Source organism: Elephantulus edwardii, unplaced genomic scaffold, assembly GCF_000299155.1.
Source record: "Elephantulus edwardii isolate Elephantulus edwardi_28Jun2011 unplaced genomic scaffold, EleEdw1.0 scaffold00119, whole genome shotgun sequence".
In the NCBI taxonomy this organism is placed as follows: Eukaryota; Metazoa; Chordata; class Mammalia; order Macroscelidea; family Macroscelididae; genus Elephantulus; species Elephantulus edwardii.
The window spans coordinates 1,534,899-1,546,558 of record NW_006399869.1 but is presented as its reverse complement, the minus strand read 5'-3'; positions in this window follow the sequence as shown (position 1 = coordinate 1,546,558).

The window sequence follows — 11,660 nt, the reverse complement described above, 5'->3', positions numbered from 1 at the left end:
AGTGTCAGAGACAGTGCGATTGGCACAGGACATAGCGGAGTTTAGGGCTGTTGTACATAGGGTTGCTATGAGTCGCAGGCGACTTGACGGCATATAACAACAACAACAACAACATTCTAAGTAAATGGATTTCAACTCACAGTATCCTATAAGAGTATAGTAGAACAGTCACAATATGCTGTTGTTGTGCCCCATTGAACTGGAACCGACGCATAGCGACCCTCCAGAGGGTTTTCAGAGGCAGTAAATCACCTGGGAGAATATTGCCCATCCTTCATCCACGGAGGTTCTGGTGGACCAAACTGTGCTCCTTTGGTTTGGAAGCACAACTCCTAACTATTAAGGTTCCAGAGAACTAGAACTAGAACTGTCTCATGGGATGCTCAAAATTGTAAATCTTTATGGAATTAAGTTACCAATTCTTTCTCCTACAAAACAATTGATGAGAGTGAACCACTGACTGACCTTTAAGTCAGCAGTTCAGGCCTTTAATTATTGTACCACCAAAGCTCCCTAGCAATTACATACTTTGCTAAGCTACTAACCATAACTTCATATCTAAATGCAGACTTTTTTCTTTTGTTTGTCAGTTGAATTCCAATGATATTTACCAAGAAGACATAGTGATACAAGTGTAGATTGCCTGTACAGCATCAGTTGAACAAATTACTATGATAGGGAAAACAATAAGAATGTTTACCAATTGTATCAGATAAAAACAATATAATATCAGAATAGGAAAAACATGTGAGAAACAAAGAAAATTTAAATTGGCTAGTTAATAACTTCTGTGTACTCTAAATTTTAATTGATGAAACAAGAAGGTCTGTTTTCTACTTCATGACATTTGTAAAGATAACTTTTTTTTTCACGACAAATTTTAAAAAAATCACTAGATTACAAGCTAGTACATTTTCTACTTAAGTCTAGTTCAAAATACTGTGTTTTTTAAATTTTTATTTAATAGCTCTTTTCCAAATGACAATTTAGGAATAAGTTCCTTTTAAACTGCAGCTAAGACCGTCAGAAAATGTGATTCACAAGAATCTAGTGACCATTAACATTGAACCTGTGAATGAGTGTTGGCCCATGAGGCACTGACTATATCATAGACTAAGAGAACAAACAGGTCCATTCTAGAAAAGGTGGAACTAGGTTGCTCCTTGGAGGCAAGGATTTTGAATCTCTGTCTCACATACTATGGGCATGTTGCCTGTGGGACAGGTCCTTAGAAAGACACACCATGTTTTGAAGCTTAGAGGGACAGTGCAAGAGAGGAAAATCTGGATAAGATGGATTGACTCAGTGACTGGAGTAATGGGGGTAAGTTGTCAGATACAGTGAAATTGGTTCAAGATAGAGCAGCATTCAAGCTGTTATTGTAAGGTCAATATATGTTGCAAGTGACTCAATGGAACATAACAACAACAACAACAGCAGCAGCAACAATAACAACAAATCAGTTTCAAAAAGATGTGGAATTCTGCTTCCATAAAGATTAACAGAATTTGAAACGCCAAGGGACAATTTTACTTTGTTCTATAGGGTCACTATCAGGCAAAATTGACTGTACAGTAATACATAACATTCTCTCCTATAATTGTAAAAACAGGTCTATGAAATGTCATCATTATGAACACTTTACATGAAGGCAGAAAGGTTAAGTGTTTTACATATAAACTAACAAGCCAGTATATGATGAATCAAATATCAAATGCACAAATGCTTATCTTAATGGAGATGATGGTTCAACAACACTTTTAATAATTTTTCCTCAGACTTCATTTTTTAGACTTTGTTTTTGAAACTATTATACAACACATGCGGATGTGTCAAATGCGTTAATGGTTGGCTATCCAATGCGGACAGAGAGTGGGGTGGAGCTCCCCGAATAAAACAAACGTGGAAGGAAGAGTGGCATCCACTTCCATAATAGCTTGCCTCCAGAAACCCTATGAACCTGGAGAGAGGATGAGAGGCACTCAAGCATCGAGGACTCTCCTTCATAGGGTCGCTATGAGTCGCCTGCAACTCATAGCGACACTTAACAACAACAACAATACAACAGATGACAAAACTGCACCAATTACATCTTTTTCTAATAAAGTTATCTTATATCATTAATATAGCATAAATATTAAATCTTGAAACAAATTTCAAAGATAGTTAAAGGAAAAGGAGCTCTAGTACAAAATGGCAAAAAAGAAAGATGGGCAATGTCTTCTGATGCAATTTGTATCTCTGAAAACCTGCTGAAGGGTCAACTATTAGGTAGTTCATAGTTGTTGAGTTGAGTTGAATTAAAGGGTATGTATTGTTTTTAATTATTTTTATTCAAACATCCTTCTAGGTGGTATAGCCCTGTTGGGTCCACTTGCTGTACAGAGGTAACTCGTGTTTGCTGTGAAGCTGAACACTGTAACACTGATGTGTCAAATGCATTAACGGTTACCCATGGCAGACAGTGTTTGGTGTCGCTCCCCTATTAAAACAAGCTTGGATGTAGAAGTGGCATCCACTTCCATAATAGCTAGCCTCCGGAAACCCTATGAACCTGGAGAAAGACTGAAAGTCGCACAAGTGTTGAGGATTTTCATTCAGAGGTTCGCTATGAGTAGCCTACGATTCGACGGTCTTTAACAACAACAACATTGTATGTGAACTACCTATAAAATACACTAAAGAATATTTAAAAATTACATTAACTGACACTTGAAAATTCAAACATCTAAAATTTAAAGATCATGTTAATTGAAATATAATTTCGACTTAAAAGCTAAAGCATTTAAACTTTTAGGTAGAATTAGCATAGCATTCATGCTAATAAGAAAGTTTTTATTTCATATTATCTGTACCAATTAATTTATTTTAGTCATAGTATATCCATACAAAAATATATGACTAAGCTTATGTGCAATATTTTAGTTATAATTTCACAGTTTTCTATTACTTTTTAAAAATAGTGTATATTAAGCCAAAATTAAAATTGCAACAAAATAAAGTATCAGTGACATATATAACCAATCCATTAACAGAAATATTGAGGCTTAATAGAGCTGTGAGCAGCTCAGCATGACTCTGAATGCTAAATTTAGTTCTTTATTATTCATTTTCTACAGCAGATATGAGAAATAGTTGTAGATTATGTTGGGAACACAGGAGAGTCGAAGAGAAAGTCTCAACATTAAGACATTAACAATACACACACTTTAAAATGTCTAACAGCTTTCTACATATTTTTTAATTCCTGAGAAAATAAAAGTTTGTGCCATTTATTAATGTCATTGTCAGACACAGTCTAGAGAAGAGAAAATGGGACAGGGCTGTGTGTTTCTCTCTGAAAGGGCCAGAGGGAAGAGTAAGGATAGCACAGTCCTTCACTACTCCACAGCAAAAAACAGATAATGAGTCTGTAGCTCAGCCCCATAGTGCCTGTAGGGTTTCCCAAAGAGCACAAGGTTCTTTTATTCGTTGCTGACTCACAGACTCAAAATTTTGCTACTGAGAATGAGGTTTATTAGGAAGTTGGAGAGTGAGGGAAACAAAGAATACCACCCAAAAGTTGCAAATTCAACTTTTAGTGCAACAGTTGCAAGGCACAATTTTTTAATGAGTCCAGGCTCTGATTTGAGGTCAACAATCAAATCCAAATCATCCAACAAGGTTTGCCTCAGAACAGTTTTAAGTCAGCTTCTCCTCCGAGCATTTGTCAAGAAGAGCCAAACCTTTAACTGTGGCTAGCATGTATGCAAGAAGCCTCAGGCCACAGTCTGCCACAGTCTCTCTACAGCAATGCCAATCTCTTCATCCCCAGGATCTCGCTCTCATCAGGATCTTGCTGCCACAAGCCTTGCTGGCCTCTAGTCTTGTTCACCTCAAGGCTTGCTGCCACTATGGAAAGCACTCTTCCTCTTATCCTAGTCCCACAGTTGATGTTGGATTGCAAGACCATGTCTCTGCAGATAAAGTAACTGGAGACCAGAGGCTAAGAAAAGCCAACTTTTGGGCTAACTGCACAGATACCATTTCACCTACTGCAACTCATAGCAATTTAATGTACAATCATATCAAATCTAAATCACCTGCACTATCTTCGCCTTTTATCTTTGTCTTTAAGCCTATTGTTCCAATCATTGTGTCAATTTTTCTCTTTGGGGTGGTTTTCCTATCTTTTACTGATCTTACACACTGCCAATCCTAAAGTATGCTGTCAAAATCCAGCAGCTGCTCCATAGGAGTAAAGATGAGCAATCTCCTCCCATGTGATTTATTGCTTCTGGAAACTGGTTGAAGGGCCAACTATGGAACTTATCCAAGTCAACAATACATAACACAACACATTTTCAAGTATGATGTCTGCCTAAACTAGGTGAAATTACCTCTCACAACCTTGACTCTCAGGAATACCCTGGCTGCACTTCTCTCAAGACAAAAGAATTTGTTATTTTGTCAGTCCATGGGTATACTTAATATTCTTAATCAACACCATAGTGTATAATGTGTCAGGGTGATAATCATAAATTTTTCTATTTGAATACATCAGAGACTCCTCAGAAGAAATATGAGCAATCTCCTAGCATAAAGATTTATAGTGTCTGAAACCAAATGGAGAATCACTATGAGTGACAATGGACTCCATGGCAAATAATGAGAACTTTAATTATTAGTGAGATTCCTCCCACATTCAACTGAGTATAATGTAAAATTATAACAGTTTGCATAGTCTATTAGAGAGATCTTCTGAAATAAATTTACAAATTAAGTATTAAATAAAACAAAAGCAGGATTTAAAAAATCCCACCATCATCAAATTAATAACTCATACCAATGCACCGTCTTATCTGTAAGGCAAAAGGAAACAGCTAAATTTGTCCCACTCTCTAGTTATAAACCATGAACCTGGGTGACCCTGGAGGACATTATGCTGAGTGAAATATCTCAGCCGGAAAAGGACAAATACTGCATAATGCCACTGTTATAAAACAGGACTAACATGGGGTTGGGGAAAATTAATAAAAGAGGGGATACATAATGAACACTGCTTTGAAATAGATAAAAGAACTGTCTAAAAGAAATATATGATTAGTTATTATTTGTAAGACAATAGTTCAGAATAAGAAGTGCAAAGCAAAGTGAACTGGGGGCAAGGTGATAGGGAAGAAAATGTTCAACAATGAATGAATGGAAATGCAAGGTTTTTTTTATAAAATGTTGTTAAAATATTAATAAAAGAAATAAAAAGAGTAAATATGCCTGGGGAAAAAAGCCCAAAATAAAAAGAATGTTTCATAGTTTTCATATAAGAACAAAGATAAATTGTTTTCTTGGTAATGTGTGCTTTAAATTCTACTTTGTTTTCTAGGGTAGACAAACAGAGACTAGAGGCTGAAGTGTTTAATAATATGATTTTTTTAAAATATTCAAGCAGAAAAACAAACATAAAAATTACAAACACAGAGAGTTTCTGCATGTTGCAAATGAGTTAAGTACTTTACCACTAGCCAGGAGGTTGGTGATCAGAACTCACCTATAGACACTAGAGAAGATAGCCCTGATGGTCTGTTTCTAAAATGTCATAATCTTAGAGAACCTATGGAGCAGAGTTATACTCTGGATCCGGATCCCTGAATCAGAATCGGCAGCCAACAACAAAGGACAGTTTAAAAAGTAGACAGGAATAGAAAAAGAAAACCCACCCAGAGTACAAGCATTTTTTAAACAACAACACCAACAACAACAAAACAAAAACCAAAAAGCAAACCCAAAACCCTAAGTGTATTTAAAAGAATATAAAATTTTGAAACATGTAGTGTTTCAATTATTTTGCTTAAGAATTGAAGAGAGTGTAGTCTAGGGATATGTCCTCTCTCAATACCTTCTTCAATCTATATGCAGAAATGATTATCCGGGAGGCTGGGCTCTATGAGGAGAAATGGGCATTAGGGTTGGAGGAAAACTCATGAACAATCTATATTATGCAGGTGACACAACTCTTATTGCTGAAACTGAGGAGGACCGGAAGTATTTGCTGCAGAGGATCAAAGACTGCAGCCTTCAATGTGGATTGAGGATCAATATCAAGAAAGCAAAGACTCTCACCACTGGACAAATTGGCAGCTTCACAGTAGATGGTGAAGAGACTGAGACTGTTAACAGCTTCAGTTCGCTTGGCTCTACAATCAACACTCTTAGTAACAGCAGTCAGGAAATGAAAAGATGAATTTCATTGGGAGAGTCTTCTATCAGAGACCTCTCCAAAGTACTGAAGAGCAACAATGTAAGTCTGGAGACTAAGGTGCACCTGATACAGGCCATAGTCTTTGTAATCACTTGCTATGCATCAGAGAGCTGGGCAATGAGTAGGTATGATCGAAGGAGAATTAAAGCCATTGAGCTGTGGTGTTGGAGAAGAGTACTGAATATACCATGGACTTGTAAGAGAATGAACAGGTTTTCCTGGAGAGGGTGAAATCAGGCTGCTCCTTGGAGGCAAAGATTCTGATGCTTCTTCTGACATATTTTAGACATGTCGCAAGGAGGGACTAGTCCTTGGAGAGGGACGTCACTCTTAGGAAGGTGGGGGGACAGCGCAGGAGAGGAAGTCCCTCGCTGAAGTGGATTGATTCAGTGACTCGGGTGGGTAATGGGAGTAGGTGTTTCAGTGGCAGTAAGACTGACACAGAATAGAGCAGGGTTTAGAGCTGTTTGTACATAGGGTCGCAATGAGTTGCAAGCGATATGACAGCACATAACAGCAACAACAACAATGCTCTAATAACAAATGTATATGGAAAGAAAGAAAAATGAACCACCTTTATTTTATATCATACACAAAAATTCACTTGAGGTGTATCATAGATCTGCATAAACCAACAAATTGTTATTGAGTTGACCTTATTCAAAATGATTCTATGTGTCTCAGAACAGAATTGTGCTAACCTACCCAGCTGCCAAACCATGTTGATTCAATTCAACCAATTGCCATTGATTCAATTCTGACTTTTACACATGCTGATTTTCAATGGCTGAGTGTTTTGAAAGTAAACTGAGAGGTTTTGGTCTTAGGCACTGCAGGGTAAACTTGAACTTCACATCTATTTTATTAGTGGGCAGATACAGTAAACATTTGGGGAAGTCAGAGTTTCTATGGACTTCATTACGGAAGCTGAAATGATAAGGCATTATTGAAATGATAAGTACAGGACCTAATATATACGAAGGAATCTAAGTAATATAAAATATAGGACAATGTATTGCTAGGAACAGACTTGTAGCAGTCATTTTGGAAGACGGCCACTCAGACTAGGACCTACAGAACTGTGAGATAATAAATGGGTTTTGTTTTAATTCACTATGTGTCTGGTAACATTATGTAGCAAAAATGAATGTTGTGCCCTCCAGTGATCCGGATGACAGTTTCTGCTCTGTATCCAGTTAGCAAGCTCTGTGTTTACAAGTCTAAAATTCATGTTCTACTACAAAGCCTTCTAAAGCTCTCACCTTTGTTTTTTAATTTTTTTTAATTTCCCATCATTGACCCCCCCATCAAGCTTACCAATATATACCCACAAATAAAATATCTAATATAATACAAATAGTAATATAATTTTCAGATTAAGAAGAGAGATTTCTGTAAGTGATAAAACTGGCTTTAAATCCACCTTAGTATGTATGTTAAAGCAAGGAGCTTAAGATTCAGATATTAATATTCTTTAACATTTTAGGAGATAATTCAGAGTTTTCTGGGCTGCTGAAAAAATTCTGTGCAAGAGTTTTAGATTATTTGAAAAGTTGAATGACTTAGTTTGGGTACAGAGTTCTCAACAGTCCCACTCACCACGCTCACTTGTATTGATTCTGTATTCCATTTTTTGGGGTATGATGTTCCTTGGAGGTAAAGTTGGTGAAGCTTCATCTCTCATACTTTGAGCATATTGCTAGGGGAAGCTTTTCTTTGGAAGGGAAGATCATGCTCAAAAATGTGCAAGGCCAGTGAAAGACAGGAACATCCTCAGTCGATAGACACAGTGACTACAGCAATGAGTTGAAGTGCCATAGTTGATGAGGATGGCACAGGATAAGACAAGGTTCAGGTCTGTTATTCATAGGGCCACTATGAGTTGTACTTGACTCAATGTCACCTAAGAACAACACACAGTATGCAGAGTTGACAAATCTGTCTTGTAGGAAGTACAACCAGGGTTCTCCTTAGGAAAAAGGATATTAAAATTTTCTCACAAATTTTTTGAAAAATGTCAAGATGAGATGGTTCCTGGAAATAGATATTATTCAGGGCAAAGGAGTGAATTTGTGAAGAGAGGAAGACCTTCAAGATAAGAATTGACAAAGTGATTGCAATAATGGAAGTTAGCATGGAATGGAGAAGTCTATGAGAATGGATAAGGATAAGGTGAGTTTTCAATCTCTTTTGCATAGGGACTATTAGTAGTTGTCAACTTTCTAGGCTGGGAAGATGAGCGGAACGTCTAGATTCTGGGAAGGTGTGTTTTCTGATTTGCGACTGAGACTAGGGTATGGCTTTTTTTTTTTTTTGCAACTGGGCGTGAGTTTGATTGGATTTGACATCTTACTTTAAAAGCTTCTAGCCACCAGTCTGGGGTTATTTCTAGGATGGGAAGATGAGGGGAACGGCAGGATTCTGCAAAGGTGTGTTTTCTGGTTTGGGGTTGAGACAAGGGTGTGGCTTTTGCAAGCAACAAAGCATGAGCTGAATGGATTTGGCCTCATATTTAAAAGGGCTTTTGGGCCCTCAGGCTTGCAGCCTTTGGGGCTGGTTTTTGTGGATCTTCCAAATAAAACAAACTTGGAAGCAGGCGTGGCATCCACTTCCAAAAAAGCTTGCCTCTGCAAACTCTATAAACTTGGGAAAAAAGATGAAAGTTTTGTGTTCAAGACTTTCATTCATAGGGTTGCTATGGGTCATCTACAACTCTACAGCACATAATAACAACAACAATATGATTATTGAAATTATTTGATATGTTAAGAATTTAAAACAACAAAATTTAGTGAGGTTGAATAAAAATTCAGAATCTCAGGGCTAACAGATGTAAAGAATGAGGTTAAGAAAGAATTGTCAGTCACAGAGTGAAAACCGGCTTAGATAATTGTATCGTATTATCAATAATGCATTGTAAAGGTAAAATAAACATTTGTAAAGTCACAATAGAAACCCAATTAAAATCTACCATAAATGAGGAAATGTTAATCTATTTTTCTATTATCCTACTTTAAAAACTAGAACAAAATTATAGATATGTAATAAGCAATTATCAAATAATTTGCAGTGCAAAATAAAAGTAGGAAACATACTCATTATCTCTACACTTTAGTTCTCGTGTAAGATCTGATAGAATTAAAGATAAATTGAGATCTATTTATGTTTTGGGTTAACAACATAAGAAATAATTACAAGGACAGAACAAAACTAACATAATTGAAAAACTTTCTTGAGGGTGATGAGGTGGCGAGTCTACTTCTGATAATATCAGCATTTTTAACGCAAGAAAAATTTTCCCTGTGTGGATTAGCCTTTCTCCATCCCAGACCTCTAAGCAAGAAAACACTGCAAGGTTTAACTCTAAAAGTGTTTTAATTTTTTTTCTTCAGAAAAACAAAGCAAAACAAAATATCTTTTATAAGAAATTATCAAGTAACAAATTTAAAAAATGACATTTCATTTGTATTTTTTTACTCTAAATATATTGGAAAATAGCATTACACAGTGTATTGAATCTGAAAGTCTCCTTTGTATCTCACTAAATCTCCTGATTTAAGGTGAAAGAGTATGCAGTGCTAATAAGAAAAATGTGTTCTACAGTGAATACAGAAAACGGAACAAAATAACTTGAGGAAATTTAATTAATTGAATCTAATTAATTATAAAGGAAAGATCAAGTTTATTTAATCTTTTTCTATTAATAAAGGGAAATGTGCTGTCATATGTCAGAAAGCTGGACAATGACTAGAAATGATAGAGAATTGATGCCTTTGAGCTGTGCTGTTAGAGAAGGGTATTGAATGTATCATGAACTGCTGGGAGAACAAACAGGTTCATCCTGCACAGGGTGAAACCAGCCTGCTCCTTGGAGGCAAGGATTCTGAGGCTTCGTCTGACACACTTTGAGCCTGTTGCAAGGAGAGACCAGTCCTTGGAAAGGGACCTCGTGCTTGGAAGGGTCGAGGAACAGCACAAGTGAGGAAGACCCTCGACTGATTCAGTGACTGGGGTAATGTTGGTAGTTGTGTGAGAAACAATAAGTTTGGCACAGGATAGAGCAGGTTTCAGGAATATTGTACATAGGGTAGCTATGAGTTGCAAGCAAATCAACGGCATATAACAAGAAAGGAATATAATTTATTTAATTAGATTATTTACCGGTGAATAAAAAAAAAAATAAACTCTCATTATTCTCAGTTCATGATGGAACATATGGCTCCTACTCTAAGGTTTTGCTGGTTTGGGATGGGAAGAAAGGTGAGGATTATTTATAACCCAACAACATCACAGTCCTTAAGAAAACCAGGTGGTAATAATGATCTACCAGATCTCTGCTGCCGAGGGAAAATACTTTGCCTTAAAAGAATGGCACCTCTACTTTTCTTTGTGATGTGAAAATTTAGAATTTAGTTTAGTCTACTACAAATTTGACTATTAATTTGAAAATATATAAGAAAGATTATTAAATTTGCTTTCATAAGCCTCAAAAAAGTATATAAGGAGATGGTTTTTACTGTAACTAATAGTAATGTACTTTTAGACATTTTTTGTAGTATTTAAAAATTTGTATATACTTTTTATTAAGTTGTTTAATATTTTTAAGAAAAAAATGCTATTGTTAAAAATGTAACTCAATTCAAATAAATAATTAGAACTTCCTGAAATAAATCAAAATCTTTTTAGCCAGTACTTTTTATCTAATTTATTATACAATATTATTTAGCTATTTGCCAGTAATTCCATGCAGCTATTGAACAGAATTAAGCTATCACAGAAGAAAATTATTAACTTATAATTCCCTTCAGCAGCACACATGCTAAAATGGGAACAATTACAATCATGTTTTAATATTCTCATTCAGTCAGATGGATAACTTTCAGAAACAATTTTGGAACAAGTGTTACTTTCTGCTGTCCAAATACTTAAGTACTGTACGTTCCTTTATAATATTTAAGTACTATAGCCTGAGACGTTGGTTAAACCTATACTTGGCCCAGGAGGCAGTCATCAGAGCAGAGCAGGGAGACATTGGATGGTTTAAAATCAAGAAAGGGGTCCGTCAGGGATGTATTTTGTCTCCATACTTTTTCAATCTGTACGCAGAACAGATCATCTGCGATGCTGGGCTGGACAAGGAGGAATGTGGCATCAGGATTGGTGAAAGAATTGTCAACAACCTGCGTTATGCAGATGACACAACCCTGCTCACTGAAATGGAGGAGGACCTGAAGTGCTTGCTACAGAAGGTCAAGGACTGCAGTCTTCAATACGGATTGAGGCTCAATATCAAGAAAACAAAGATTCTCACCACAGGGCCAATTGACAGCATCAGTATGGATGGTGAAGAGATTGAGATAGTTAACAGTTTTAGTTTACTTGCCTCCACAATCAACACTCTTGGTAAAAGCAGCCAGGAAAT